Source organism: Grammomys surdaster, unplaced genomic scaffold, assembly GCF_004785775.1.
Source record: "Grammomys surdaster isolate TR1022 unplaced genomic scaffold, NIH_TR_1.0 126660, whole genome shotgun sequence".
In the NCBI taxonomy this organism is placed as follows: domain Eukaryota; kingdom Metazoa; phylum Chordata; class Mammalia; order Rodentia; family Muridae; genus Grammomys; species Grammomys surdaster.
The window spans coordinates 1,801,343-1,817,050 of NW_021621449.1; positions in this window are offsets into that span (position 1 = coordinate 1,801,343).

Genomic DNA, 15,708 nt, shown 5'->3' on the forward strand with positions numbered 1-15,708 from the left:
CAAAATGTGTGTACAGCAGAGAGTCATAGCACAGAGCAGTGGTTTTCAACCTTCCTAAGCTGTGATCCTTTAATACAGTTCCTCATGCTGTGGTGAGCCTAACCATAAAAGAAGTCTTGCTACTACTTCATAACTGTGATTTTGCTACTGTTATCGGTTGTAATATAAACACCTGTGTTTTCCAACAGTCTTAGGCAACCTCTGTGAAAGGGTCATTCAGTTCCAAAGGGGTTGTGACCCATAGGTTAAGAACTGCTGGCATAGAGCCTTCTAGTCCCAGCCCACAGAGTAACATTGTTCTTCCCCTTGGCCCTTGTCTTAGTTAGGGTTTTACTGCTGTGAACAGATACTTTGACCAAGGCAAGTCTTATAAAGGACAACATTTAATTGGGGCTGGCTTACAGGTTCAGAGATTTAGTCATCAAGGTGGGAACATGGCAGCATCCAGGCAGGGATGGTGCAGAAGCTGCTGAGAGTTCTACATCTTCATCTGAAGGCTGCTAGCAGAATACTCACTTCCAGGCAGCTAGGATGAGGGTCTTAAAGTCTACACTCACAATGACTCACCTACTCCAACAAGGCCACACCTTCAAATAGTGCTACTCCCTGGGCCAAGCATATACAAACCATCATAGTCCTCTTTTCTTGGCCTATAGAACACAGAACACACTCACAGTGATAAGATGTTCTCTTGTAGCTTTCAAGACTAGATAAAGGGTGGGGGAATGTCCGTCATTGCCACACAGTTGGAGTGGGACACAAGATGACAGGCATGCGGGGTTAGGCCATCAGGATTTTCACCACACATCATCATCTACCGTGTTTTATCCCATCTACTGCAGTCTCCCTCCTCCCACTGTGCAGTCTCCCTCCTCCCTCTGTGCCTCTAGCTTACTTACATTACCTCCCACCAGGAAAGGCTATTACAACTCAGGCCAGTGACCTGGATCAATGATACCTTTCCAATCCCCATTGCTCCACAGAGCCAAATCCAGAGGTACCCATGGACCCTGAGCAAGCAATGCACACCACAGAGGGCCCCAGTTTCAACAGACACTACCTATTGGCCTCAGGTTGTCAGAAAAGTCTATCTCTTTGTTCACCTTCCCTGCAATGCAGAGAGGAACAGGGCCTCTTCTCTGTGCCATTAGCCTGGTGCCAATATTGTGAGCAAGACTGGCCCAGAGCTGTTGAGCAAAAGCTGGGAGGCCTCAAACTGTCTCCAGTTTCCAGCCCCACACAGTCTTGGGATTCAGCTTCAGCTCCACCTTTTCACATAATACGTGTGGGAAATGGCTCAGTACCTGCTGCATCTAACTCACTCTCTCAGGCTCCTGAAATAGCTGAGGAGAGAAGAGAATACTTTCAGGAAAGGGTTTTGGAATGTGGGCTCTCCAGTCTGCTCCAGAACTTGAGTTCTATGTTCTGGAGACAGTCTCACAGCAAGTTTTAGAGAAACCTTGTGGGCCTGGCTCTAGGCTGGAGGTGGTAAGATAAGGAGGTAGGAGAAGCCAAACTCTTGACTCAGGGACTCTCAAGAAGAGCTCCCAGGAACACTACACTCACAAAGATATAGGTATTGGGGGCCAGAGGACCACCCACCCAACATTTTTCATGGTGGCCTGCAGAAGGGTACTCTTGTCTCAGCAGGTATAGACTTGGCATGACACTTAGGAGAGGAAGCAATATATCTCCTTTCCAGGGAACACGTTATAGAGAATGAACCTCATCTCCATCTCTGGAAGGCAGGCAAGGAGGCCCTGGGAAAAGTGTTACATCCATATCCACATATAGTTTTACTGGGGCTCAAAAGTGTGAATGAAGAATCACATGGAGCTTGGCTCTAAAAGGAGGATGACAACTAAGGGGCTCTCCTTCCACAGGGGAATGTGTCTGCCTTTATCACATACATCCAATGGAGGCATTCTAGAGATAGAGTGTATTATTGTATGCCTCTGAGTCCTTCATCTCAACTCCCAGTGTCCTGATGGGCACCATCTGGGATGAATTAAGCAATTGCCTATGAAGAGGTACCCTGAAATCTGCACCCTTGCTGGGGCAAGGGCTGATATAACCAACCTCAAAGAAATGAGCAGTGTGTTCTCCCAATCTGCGTCCTTGAGATGATGCCTGGAGATCTGCAGAAAACTAACTTAATAGCCTAAGGAATGAGGACAGTAGTATCTTCCTTGGTAAGAATCTGGGTGGATGCTACTCCCCTTGTGCCAGCTATGACAGATTTCTCCAATGCCAGGACTGACCAACATTTTCTCCCCTGCTCTTGGGGTTAGGGTGGGGAGTTGTGGGAAGGCTGCTAGCTGGTGCTAACCTTGAAGACAGCTAGCTCTCTTTTCAGGTTTGTGAATTTTATCTGCTGGTTGGACAGGCAGCTGCAAAAGATGGAGACAAGGACAGTGTTAGGAAGATCACATGACTGGATAAGTCTCAGGGAGAAGCTGATAAATAGAAGTGCAGACTGTTCTGCACAGCATGGTCTCATGTGGGCCCTTAACCCCAAATTTCCTAGAGTAGGAAGAGAAATTTCCAGCCCTCACCCGGCTGGCCATATCAAATGTAGAAAATGCAGATGGCAGGGAACAGTGAGAGAGAAGCAGGCAAGATCTGGTTCTAGACCACAAGGACCAGAGTGGAGGTACATGGCCCTTCCCATCCTGGACACAGGTCTTTATCATAAGAAAACTCCAGTACTCACTCAGCTTCCCAACCAGTGCATGCTTCCAACTACTCCTCCAAACCAGGTAAGTCAAAACCCTGTGACATCTCAGAAGAGGGAGGAAGGGCAAGCCTAGGCTAGAAGGCAGTGGACACATGTAACAGGAAAAGATGGGTGGCAAATTAGCAGACATAAAACTACTTTTTAGCTGGGTACAGTAGCATAGACCTGGAGTGACACTTGGGAAGTGGAGACAGGAGGATTGGGAGTTGCAGCCTAACCTAAACTATATAGTAAGTGCCAGCCCAGCTCAGCTATATAGATCATGACTTAAAAATCAAAACAAAATGAAAAACACTCCGCCATTTCCCAGCCAGCCAACAAATCAATCAACCTAGAAGACTGTTAATGACATGCAGTGTTGGCATTCTTATTTAAACAGCAAAGAAAATTGGCACATTTGACTCAAAGATGCTCAAATCCGGTTATGCATGAAAGTCACCAGTCGAGATTCTGCAAAGATCTACATGGCTATTGGCTTTGTCCAAACCTTCGAATTAAGACTCTCAAGAGGCTGTGGAGATGGCTTACCCTGGAAAGCACTTGACTTGCAAACACTAGGGCCTTAGTTTGATCCCAGAATGCAGGTGAAGATACCAGGCATTGTGATGCACACTTCTAATCCCAGAGCTTGGAAGGCAGAGACAGAAATCCCCTGTGCTAGGTGATCAGATAACCTTACTGAAGTGGTGATTTACAGGCCAATAAGAGACCCTTTCTCTAAGGTGAATGACAAGGATAGCTTTATAACTTCATAAGATTAAAAAAAAAAAAAAGTGAGAGAAAAGGCCAAAGAAATGATTTTCCAAGAACAGATGTCATTGTCTTTCAACAACTTGTTCCAGGGGCCCACACAGACTTTCCCCTAGTGCCCTGTTCCCCTAGTGGTTTTTGTTTTGCCTTTTTATGACATTAGTCACCTCCGAGCCATTGATCAATTAGCTATTGGTTGCCTGCATGTCCCGACAGTCCCTTCTGTCCAGCACTCTTAACTACTCCTGGTTCCCATTTCAGCGGACAGAGCTGGATTCAGGCCTCCCCCGACCTCTGACAGATACCTGCCTATTTAGCAAGCAGCTTCTCAAGAATTCCTGCTCATGTTGGGTGGTTTCTATGGATTGGAACTTCTGGGTGAACTTTAGATTCAAGGTTGCTGCATTCAAGAGTGAAGCTACATCTCACTCATCAAAGGCTGTCAAATTCTGCCATGGATCCAGAGGGGTTATTCAGGACCCCACCAACAAAGTGACAGGTTCTCCAGAGAGGTTAGACTTTTAGATCTCTGGTAACTTTACAGACAGAAGAAAGCCTTGGAGAGTCTTTTTCATGCGTGTCCAAGCACATGTGGAGGTGCTGGGACATTGGAGGCTGGCGAGTTGTGAGGGACAATAGCATTAGGCTTCCCTGAAGATACCTTTTTTATTTGTATATATATTTAACTTTTGAAACCTATGAGTTGTTTACATGTTTGAAAAACAGACCTAAATCTACAGAAAACAAGAAACTCTGAAGTTGAAATAAGCTCTCCCTCTCCCAAACAATGCCCAGCCACGGGTCAGATTAACAGCATAAGTGCGCAGAGAACATCCCGGTCTCACATAGCTTTATAACCTTATAAGACCAGAAAAGAAAAAGGTGAATGAGTTCCCGAGGATACTTTTGTTGTTGTTGCTGTTAGCAGGATTAACTTTTAAACTTAGTGTAGTGGGGCAGGGCAACCACGGTAAGGATGTCAGTGTGATGAGAAGCCATGTGGTTGCTTGGCAACAGATGGTCCCAGCTCGTCTCCTCATCAGTAGGTGTACATCCTCCGTCTATGCGCAGCTGTGCCAAGACAAAGGCAAGACGAGGTCGAATTAATTCTGGGATTTGATTCAGAAATATCAACACAGACGTGTGCTTATGAATATGCGCTTCCCAGGTCTGTCTACTGAAATGCTCCGTAAACCCAGGAGCCAAGGTCACCTCGGCACCCGTGTTTCTGCATATTTTCTCTACCGAGGGCAATGAAATACCTTGGAAAAGGAGTGAGCCTACACTGGAGCCAAAAGGAAGGGGGCATTCCAAGAAGATGGGAGCCCCTCCAAAGTATTATTAGAGCTGGCTGGGGTGGGGGAGGGGCAGGAGCAGGGAGATGGGGTGGGGTCCTACCAGGCAAGTTTGAGCTGATTTCAACATCAAGAGCATCCTAGTACTCTGAGAAGAAAGCTACAGGGACGATGGCGGCCAGGAGGCATGGCTGAGGATCCCAAAGCCCTGCTAACAATCCAGCGCTCTTTGCCATGGAAAGGGAGAAAGTAATCCCCAGCAGCGCTCTATTCGTATTTATCATAGAACGATGAAGAACAGAAGCAGAGGGAGTAATATTCTAAATTGCTAACAAAACGAGAGTGACTGTGAAATGCACTTGGATAACTGGGATATATCGCAGCAGGACACGGTGGAATAAATCTATACTTGCAGACAAGGAAGAGTGTAAATTATAATAGTATGACGTAATAATAGCATGTTTTTTTTTTTTTAAAAAGTACTCTTAAGTAAAAGCTACCCATAGGAAGATGATTAAAGCATAATAACAATGATGAATCCTCTGTATGTGAAATTACCATCTGTTTTCCCATTTGAATCTCTGATTTTTACAAAGAAAATAAAAATTTCTCAAACGTTTATACTACAATTTAAATTTGTAAGAGGAAAAAACTTGGTTCCTCGAACTGGATGCAGGAAGGCATTACTGGGAGCAGAAAGCATTATTTTAAAAATTTGGGACTATGGTGAGGCCAGGCTGAGGACCACCAGAACAGCTTGAAACAAGAAAGAGCGGAGCAGGGAGGTGGTACATCAGCACCACTCAGTGGACATTTATAGGACTGCATGTTGAGACCTTGTGTGAACAGGAGGGTGGGCTAGGATAAGAATTAGTTGGGTGGGACTACCACCTAGCATCCCTGCACCACATGGGTAAAGTGCCCAAGTGGGTTTGGGAGCATAAGTTTGAGGCTGATCCAGCTGAGGCAGGGGATGGGTCAACCTGAGGTCAAGGATCTTCAGTGAATCCTTTAAGGGTTATGTAAGAGAGCACTTTCCATTCGAGGCAAACCTCATTTCTGGGACATCCCTCTGACGTAGCCAGTACTGTCTCCTGCCTCTCATTCTGCATGAGGAAACTAAAGTCCATGGGGAGACTTGTAAGTCACAACATAGTATGGCAGAATCAAGACTCAACCCAAGCCCACCTAAGCTCACCACCACAGCGTCATCTAGCGAGATTGTTGGAGATGATCTAGCACCTTTGCACCCCAGTCCCCAGGGCCACTGCTTGTCTTATTATATTTTCACATTGTTAGTTAATAAATCAATTTTTCACTTATAAGAGAAAGCAAGCACTATTGGCCTAAGTCTGGCTTATTTTTCTTGGTACAATGATCCCTGCTCCTACCCACTTTCCTGAAAAAATATAATTTTTTTCTTTGTGGATGAATAAAACTCTGTATGCTGATTCTATGACTTTCCTTTTGTGAGTTGTGTTACAACATAGGACTGTAGGAATCTCTATGATATACTGGTTCAGATTCTCTTGTGTATAAACTCAGGAGAGGCACAGCTGGCTCACAGGGCAGTTCTATTTCAGTTTTGGGGGAAGCTCCCTGTGGGTTTTCACGTGGCTTCTCTTATCTGCAATCTAAACAGTGGTGTGCGAGGTCCCTCCCTTTCTGCCTTACCATCACCAGTCACCGATAGGTACAGGATGGAATCTTAATGCAATCCTGGCTTACAACTCCCTGATAGTTATGAACGTTTAATATTTTCTATGATTTCTCAGGCACTGCACTTCTTTGGAAACTGCTCAATTCTTTTGCCTGCCTACTGGTTGATTTGGATTATTTAATATTTGTCTTTGATGGTTTTTAGTTATTTATATATTATATGTATTAATTCCACAGTGAATGTTTTCTCCCATTCTGAAGGTTCTCTGTCCACTCTGTTAATTTTTTTTTTTGCTGTGTATAATCTTTTTTTAAATTTCATGCAAATCTGCCCACCAATTCTTGCTTTAATTTCTGGAGATGTTGGAGTCCTATTTGGGAAGTTTGTGCTTATGCATCAAGGTATTTCCACCCAGTGGTTTCATATTAAAGTCTTTGGCCCACTTTGAATAAGTTTTTGTAGAGAATGAGAGATAGGTGTCTAATTTCATTCCGTTGCCTGAGGATATTCTGTTTCCTGAGCACCACTCACGGAAGAGGTCATCTTTTCTCTAAGTGCTTTTGTGCCTTTGCCAAAAGTCAGATGGATTAAGCATGAGGCTTCTTCTGGGTCTTCTGCTCTCCTCCTTGGACCTGTGTGGCTGTTCCAGTCAGTACTGTAAAGCTTTTGTTACCATGACTGTGCAGGGTAGTTTAAAATCAGGTCTTAATGATGCTGTAACACAGCTTCCTGTGGGGATTGTTTTAGCTCTTTGGGATCTTTGTGCTTCTACATGAGTTATATGACTATTTCCTATTTCTGTAAAGAATATTATTAGTAGTATTTTGATAAAGGTTGCATTGAATCAGCAGATTGCTTTAGGAGTACATCCATTTTCAAAATATTTATTCTGCGTATTCATGGAGGTGGAGTCTTTCTACTACCCATTTCTTTTTCAATTTCTTTCTTCTGAGTTTTAGTTTTCACCGTGTAAGTCTTTGCTTTGGTTGGGCCCACTCCTGTGTATTTGAGTTCTTTAGTCTATTATGACTTTTAAAATTTCTTTCTTGGCAAGTTCATTATTGGTATATACAAAACCTACTGGTTTTTGTATGTTGTTTATATATGGTGTTGGTCCTTATACCATAGTCTAAGAACATTCTGGATTTTTAACTATGATTTCTGTAAAGAGAATGTAAAGATCTTCAAGCCAGGGCTAAGACTTTACACTGATCCAGGAATCTGGGACACTCCTAAAATAGAAGGTTTATGGTGGAACCAGGACCAGTTAAGCTACAGAAATGTTTATTTCCATGTCCCTAGTCCAGTCACACCACAGTAACTCAGTCATTGCCATACTGCTCCTGGCCCCCAGCTCTGCCTAAGTTCACACAATTCAAGGTGGTGACCGTGTTTGCTTCTCCATGGAGAGGTCCATGATAAGCTTCATAGAAACCAGATTTTTCATGCCTTACTTGATTTAAAACAACAACAACAACAAGAACAACAACACAACAGAGCTATGAAGAAAGGATACTTCGGGGAGGGGTGTTGTTAGAGGGAGAAGTGAGAGGTGGGTATGATCAAGATATACTGTATGCACATGGCAGTTTGAATAAACATATCCCAATAGACTCATGTGTTCACATGCATAGTCTCTAGTTGATGGACTTTTGGAAGGATTAGAAGGTATGGTTTTGTTGGAGTAAATGCTGTATTCTAGTTGGAAGAGGTATGTTCCTGGGGGTGGGCTTTGAGGTTTTAAAAGTTCATGCCAGACCCAATGTCCCTCTCTCTGCTCTTCTCTGTGGATTAGGATGTAGTACTCAGCTACTTCTCCAGCACCATCCCTGCCATGATGATAATGGACTAACTCTCTAAGACTGTAAGCAAGCCCCAGTTAAATGCTTTCTTTTGTAAGTGATGCCTTGGTCTCGGCATCTCTTCACAGCCATAGAAGAGTAAGACAATGTATGTGTGAAACTTTTAAGGAATTTTTTAAAAAGACAGAAAAAGAAAAATCCAACCAATAAACTAACTCCAGACATGTAAGTCTTGGTTCATAAATGTAAACAACACAAAATCCAAAGCAACGTGTCTCCTCCCAAAATGACCAATGCCACAGAAATGACCTCTAATGAGGACCACTCAGAAGAACTTCCAGAAAAAGAGTTCAAAAGAACAGCTATAAACATGTTCAAACAACTCATAGTAGACATGAATGTACCCCAAGAAAACAAAAACAAGTATCTAAATGACAGAAAAAAGTCACTTCAAGATGAGAAAGTAGGATCAAATACACAGAGACTTGTATAGAGGAAGTCAGAGTGAGATGAAATAAAATACACAGAAAAATGAAATAGATAGAAAATAAATACACAAGCACTCCAGAAAAGTGTTCAGTAGGAAGCCTTAGCAACAGAATGAACTATATGGAAAACAGAGCCTCAGGCCCCAAAGGAACTGAATGATCAGTTAAAGTCAATGAGAATTTTTTAAAAGCAAATGAGTTAGGACTTTGGGGGTACCTTGAAAAGACCAATGTCATCAGAGAAGAAAATTTCCCAACTCTAGAGGAAGGGATTCTCATCCAGATACACAACACAGATGAAATGTAAAACAAAACAAAAGCAAAACAAAACAAAAAACTCGTGACAGCATATTATAGTTAAAACTCTAAGAACGTAGAATAAGAAAAGCACATTAAAACCTGAGAGAGAGGCGGGCCAAGTCATGTATAAAAGTGAGCCAATGCAAATAAAAGCTAATTATCTGAGAGAGAGCTTTAATACCAGGAAGCTTGGAAAGATGGTTTTCAATCCACAAATGGCAATTGGGTGTTATACCTACCAAAACACTCCATCATAATTGGAGGATAAATAAATATTTTCCATTTTAAAAACAGATCAAAGGAATTTACTACTAAGCCATCCCTACAGAGAGCATTGGAAGGAATGTGGCATACTGAGAAGGATACACACACTTAAGAGGCTACAGGGGAAGAAACCAAACAACAAAACCAGTACAGTGACAGAAAGACATCTGAGAAAACGTCACAAGAGCATGAAAGTAACAAGCATAAACAGACATCTTTCTGTAACAACTCTGATTATTATTGGTACAAATTCCCCCAATGGGAAGATACAAACTAGCAGATTTGATTAGACAACAGAATCCATCTTTTTTGCTGCCTCTGAGAAAGATGCCTCACCATCAAATGCAGATATCAGCTAGTATAAAAGGATTTTAAAAAGTATTCCAGGCATATAGAAACGAGGGAACAAACAGACACAGCTATTCTAATAGGAGTTTAAGGAAGGCCACTCCATACTCTTTAACGAACAATCGATTACAAGGTATTACCTTTCTAAACATATGTGCACCAAACACAGCTTCACCCAATTTCATAAAACAAGCACTAGTAGGTTAAACCTAACACAGTAAGGTGAGAGGTTTCAGCGGCCCATATCTTGATCATCTAAACAGAAAAGTAAACAGAGAAATGTTGGATTTAATAGTAAGAAGCTGTAATAGACACTTGCACAACATTCTGCCCAAACACTAAACAATACACATTCACAGGAGCCCATGAGCTTTCTCCAAAGTAGAGTGTATCTTAGGACACAAAATAAGTTTTCACAGATATAGGAAAATTGAAATAATATCTTATATGTCTGACTACAGTGGAATGAAGGAAGATATTATTAATGAGAAACCATAGAAAGCACAGATGCATGCAGAGTAACATCGAACTATTGGATGGCAAATGGGTCACCGAAGAAACGGAGAATTAAAACTTAAAACTGTCTAGAATTGAGTGTAAATGACTACACAACAGGCCAGAGTCTGAGCAGTCCTAAGAGCAAAGCTTACAGTTCTAAGTTCCTACATTTAAAAAAATCAGAGAAACCCAAACAAATAACTTTGTGGTGTATGTGAAAGCCTTGGAAAAGCAAGAACAAGCTGAACCCAAGGCGGTAGGTGGGGAGAGATACTAAGATCTGGCAGATATGAAATAGAAATGAAAAAACAACACAGAGGATCATGAAATGAAGATTCTTTGAAAAGTTAAATAAGATCGGTACATCCTTAGTCAAAGGAACCAAAAGAAAGAGAAAGCCCAAATTAATAAGCTTAGATATAAAAATTGAGGTATTAAAAATGATACCAATAAATTAGAAAATCATAAGGAAATACCCAAGAAACCCTATGCTCTACTGAGTTGGGAAATCTAAAAGAAACATGTAAACTTCTAGATGAGATCACCTGCCAAAATTAAATCAAGACGAAGCAGACGGAACACATCTGTGACTAGCATGAGACTGAAGCAGTTAACAACGAACATCCCCTCAGACTGAAACAGACCCTGCCTGGACAAGCATGCTCAGGCTCCTGTTTCAAACCAGAGATGGTAGATTATAAGCTGGCCTGGTGTTGGGGCTGATGCAGAGAAGTGAGGCTGGAACGTGGCTGCTGATGGGAGACATCCTCTTTGGAGAGTTTTCTATACCTGCCTTCATTACCATCTTTCTTCCAGTTGTCTACACCATCATATTTGTGACTGGCTTGCCCAGAAATAGCCCAGCCTTCTGGATCTCCCTTTTCTGAACCACCACTACCCACCCAGCCATGATTTTCATGGCTAATCTGGCCTGGTAGAGCTCCTGTCACTTCTTTTCCTGTGTAGATCTCATCTCCTACCACCTACACACCAACTACTAGATGCTTTTTGCCAGGTACTCTCTGGCTTTTTTTAAAATAGTAACATATTCTTCCCAATCCTCTTCATGACCTGCATGTAGAATACAGGGTCACTGTGAACCCCATAGGACATTCCAGGAAATTTTGTATAACTTTTTACTGATCTTAGTTTGAATAACAGAGCGTCTGGCCAACTATACATACATAACATTTATCTACCACTTAATGTTTTTTTATTGCTTTAAAAATGTATCATGGAAAAATAAGGTTTCACACACATGTATCTTTATAGCTTGCACATATTCCCCTTCCCACCACCCTCTCCTGCCCCCTACCTTGATACTCTTCTCCCTCCAGAAGAAATGTACCACTTAGCATTTTGAAAAGCTGTTGTGGAACATTCATTATCAGTTTTCTTCACCAGTTATCAAATAAGGAATTAAGGCCTTCACAGGGCATAAATCACATGTGTTTAGAGAACAGCATGAACAAGAAGTTCCAACCCACTGAAGAGGTATATGACTCAGATTAACTTTATACATTGGCTGTCTATTGACTTTAAGAATTATTTTATTGTCTGCTGATAGTAAATAACGTGAACTTTTAAAGAAAAACAAAATGGAAAACAATCCCTCCCAACTTAAAAAAGAAATTAAGAAGAGTCCTATGAGTCCTTCAAAGAACCAATATCAGTATTCCTCAAATCATTCTCTGAAACAGAAAATGAATAAATGGCCTTGAAATGAATTTATAAAGCCAGTATTACTCAAACCAGATAAAGACAGCAGAAAAAAAAGGGTATCATAGACCACTCTACATGGTGAACAAATCTCTCAATAAAATCTCTCAACAAAAGACTTGCAAAAGAACTTCAGAATCACAGCAAAAGATTGTTTTTCCTAAACAATTACAGTCTCCATTCCAGAGACAGAGTGATGGTTAAACACATGCAAATCAATAAATGTGTTCCACATAAATGGATTCAAAGACAGAAATAACACTGTCATCTCAATAGATGAAGAGAAGATCTATGACAAAAATCAAGCATCCTTCATGACACAGTCATGGAAAAGCTAGGAGCGCAGGGAACATACATAACCCGTGATAAAGGCTGTGTATGCCAAAGGTGATCTGGGTGTGATTATTCACAGACAAGAACATAGAGGAAATGTCGGTATCTGAACTTAAGAAAAATGGCCCAGAGTGTTTATGAGAGTAAATCAGGGTGGGGTGCTGCTCAGGGGAAGAACCCCTGCCTGGCAAGTGTGAAGCTTTGATCCCCTGGATGGAAAAAGAGCACGTCCACCATCTAGTCAGCGTATCTAGAGAAGCAGGGAGGACTGTGTCCCCAAGGGTGGAGTAAAGGAGATAGCACAAAGGAAGATGGAAGATCTTGGCAAAGATTAAGTGAGAGAGCCACTGTGCTCTCCGACTTTGATCATTTTCTGACAGGGAGTCTGCCTTCATCAAGATCCACAAACATAAATGATTAAGGCTCCCATAAGTCTGGGAGAGGCTTTTGGCAGCTGCACTAAAACGTGCAGCCAAGAAACAGTGGCAGGAGCTAGACACCATGATGGGACTGGGGACATTTCTGAGAGTCCAAGCTTGAAGCAGATTAAAGGAAATCGAAAGCTCCACTTAGACGAAAGCCAGGGTGCAAACGCAAGAGTTCAAAGCACAGTGTCATTGCTGGAATCAGAACTGAAAACCAGGACAAGATCAGTCTCCCTAACCACCCCTTCCCCCAATAAATATTTGACACTCTTGACTGGTTCTGAGGATGGTGCCATGACCTGGTACTTATTCTATGGACTTGTCATAATAAAACCACATACCAGGTGCTTTGTAAGCCATGGAATTTACTTTTCTCAGGACCAGAGACTAGGGAGCACAAGGTAAAGGCAGATTGAGTGTCTGGTGAGGACTCTGCCTTATAGAAAAAGTCATCTCAAATATCCTCAAATGATAAAGATAAAGGGTCTTGCCTGGTAGTATTTTTATAAAGGCATGAATTCACGAGGCTCCACCTTCATACCCTAAATACCCCCAGAGGCTTCACATCTCAACCCAGCCCTCTTTGAGTTTAGGGTTTCAATGTATAATTTGGGAGTAACATACACACTCAGTTCCTTCCACCTAATCTATCCTTTAGGGTTTTCCAGAGAAAGAGTCTAATAGTGAGTGAGTGTGTATGTGTGTGTTTGTGTGTGTGTGTGTATGTGTGTGTGTGTGTGTGTGTATGTGTAGGAGACATTTTTTAAGGAATTTGTATTATTAAGCAGTCTGGAGACTCCAAACAGCGCAGGGGAGGGCTTTGTGATGGAGAACCAAGGGAAGGCTGATTTGAAATTCAAGACCCAGGATCAATGGCACCCACTAGAAAAGCTATTTCTTGTTTACAGAAATCAGCTTTTGCTCTATTCAGGTCTTCAACTGTCTGGATGAAGCCCACTGTGATGGTTAAGCTTTATTGCTAAATTGACTGGTTTGATCACCTAGGAATACATGGCTCTGAGTATGTAAGAACATCTCCAGAGATGCTTAACTGAGGAGGGAAGACCCATCCTGAGTGTCAGCTGGGGGCCTGGGATGAATGAAAAAATAAAAGTAGCAAGTGACTTACCATAAACATTCACCTCTCTCCTCTAAACTGTGGGTGACTAGCTACCACTGATATACCTTCCCTGTGATATTCCTTCGAACTGTGAAGCTGCCAAAACAGACTCTTTTCCTCCCCCTCCCTCTCTCCCCTCTCTCCTTCCCTCCCTTCTTTCTTTCTTCCAGTTGAGGCCTGCCCCTGCCCCCAGCATAGCTGTAGCCATTTTGTTCAATGCCTGTCAGTTATTTCATATTATTGCTGTAATATGGCTGCCAATCATTTACACAGAAAAATAACTTGACTCAGATCAAGGTCACAGTGATCACATACTCTGTTACATTCTGTATGTTATGAGATTTGTTTATCTCAAGAAATTCTACAGCTATAAGCTTGATGTAGGACCCATTAAATTCAAGGTCAATATGAACTGTTATGGCTAAAATGGCTTGAGTCGGGGCTGACCATCAGGCAGCACTACCAGCATCTGCGTAGAAGCTCATTGTAGTTTTGCAGTTTTAGCCCTTATAAGCCGACGTAGAAAAATGTTCGCAGTGGTAGGCTCAGTCCCCAAATTCTGAGCTATGGCCCTAATTGTTCAGCCTTAGGGTGTATGTTCAATAAACCATCCCTGTCTAACTGACATCTGTATTCCTGTGGTTTATAGGGTGACTCCTAGCCTCCAGCATTCCAACTTGTGGTTGATTTTATCAAGTGCTTTATCAAAGCAATAAGAAAAATAATATGCTGCTTTTTTTGTTTGCTTAAAATTGTACATTTTAATATTAATCTCATAAGAAACTTCTTTCCCGAAACATCCATAAAAATGTCTTACCAATTACCTTGGAACTGTGTCTTTGCCAAGTTATTCATAAAATTAATCATCACACCCGTGTGATAGCCACATTGTCTTATGAAAAGCTCCAATATCCTAAGTGATGGAGGTTTCTTCTATTCTCTGATTTTGACATCTTTAATTTATAACTTCTGCCTGGTGGTCGAGATAACTCTTTCCCTGCAGCCATCTGTCTGTCGTAGCTGCCAAGAAGTCAACCAGGACAAAGAGAAGGCAGTCTCGAACCTTAAGAACACTTTCTGGGGCCAGCCCTACAGGTCCACCTGCTGGTTCTTGCTGTTGATGCTGACACCTGAGTTCTGTCTCTGGTGGAAGCAGAGACCTGACTCACAAATGTTGTCCTCTCACCATAGATGTGGATTTGAGTCTACAGTGCAGCTGCTGGAGTCCCTTTACAATGAACTGCACAGATACAGATGGTGACAGGAATACAGATGAGTTTGAAGGTGGCCAGGCTCAAGCATGCAAAAAGGAGGGGTAGAAGTTAAATGACCTCTCAGACATCATTTACATATTACCGACTTCTCCCAAGTTCATGCAACATGGGCCCTTTTTTGATCATGCATTTTCAGTTGAACAAAACCCAGTTAGGCTTTCAGAACACGTTCTCTGGAGCGTCCCCTTCTACCGTAGTCTTAGTTGGGGTTACTGTGGCTTTAATGAAACACCATGATCAAAAACAACCTGAGAAAAAAGAGTTCATTTCATTAACAGTTCATTAGCAACAGTTTATCATCCAAACTAGTGAGGGCAGGAAGCAGGAGCTATGGAGGGGTGTCCTCAAGCAGGAGTTATGTCCTCAAGCAGGACAGAAACCTGGAAGCAGGAGATATGGAGGGGTGCTGCTTACTGATTTGCTTTTCATGGCTTGCTCAGCGTGCTTTCTTAAAGATCCCAGGACCAGCAGCTCAGGGGTGATACTGCCCACAATGGGCTGGGCCCTACCGCATCAATCACTAATTTAAAAGATGCCCTGCATCCTTACTTACAGCTCTATCTTATAAAGACATTTTTTCAATTGAGGCTTTAATAACCTCAGGAATTATTAACACACACACACACACACACACACACACACACAGAGAGAGAGAGAGAGAGAGAGAGAGAGAGAGAGAGAGAGAGAGAGAGAGA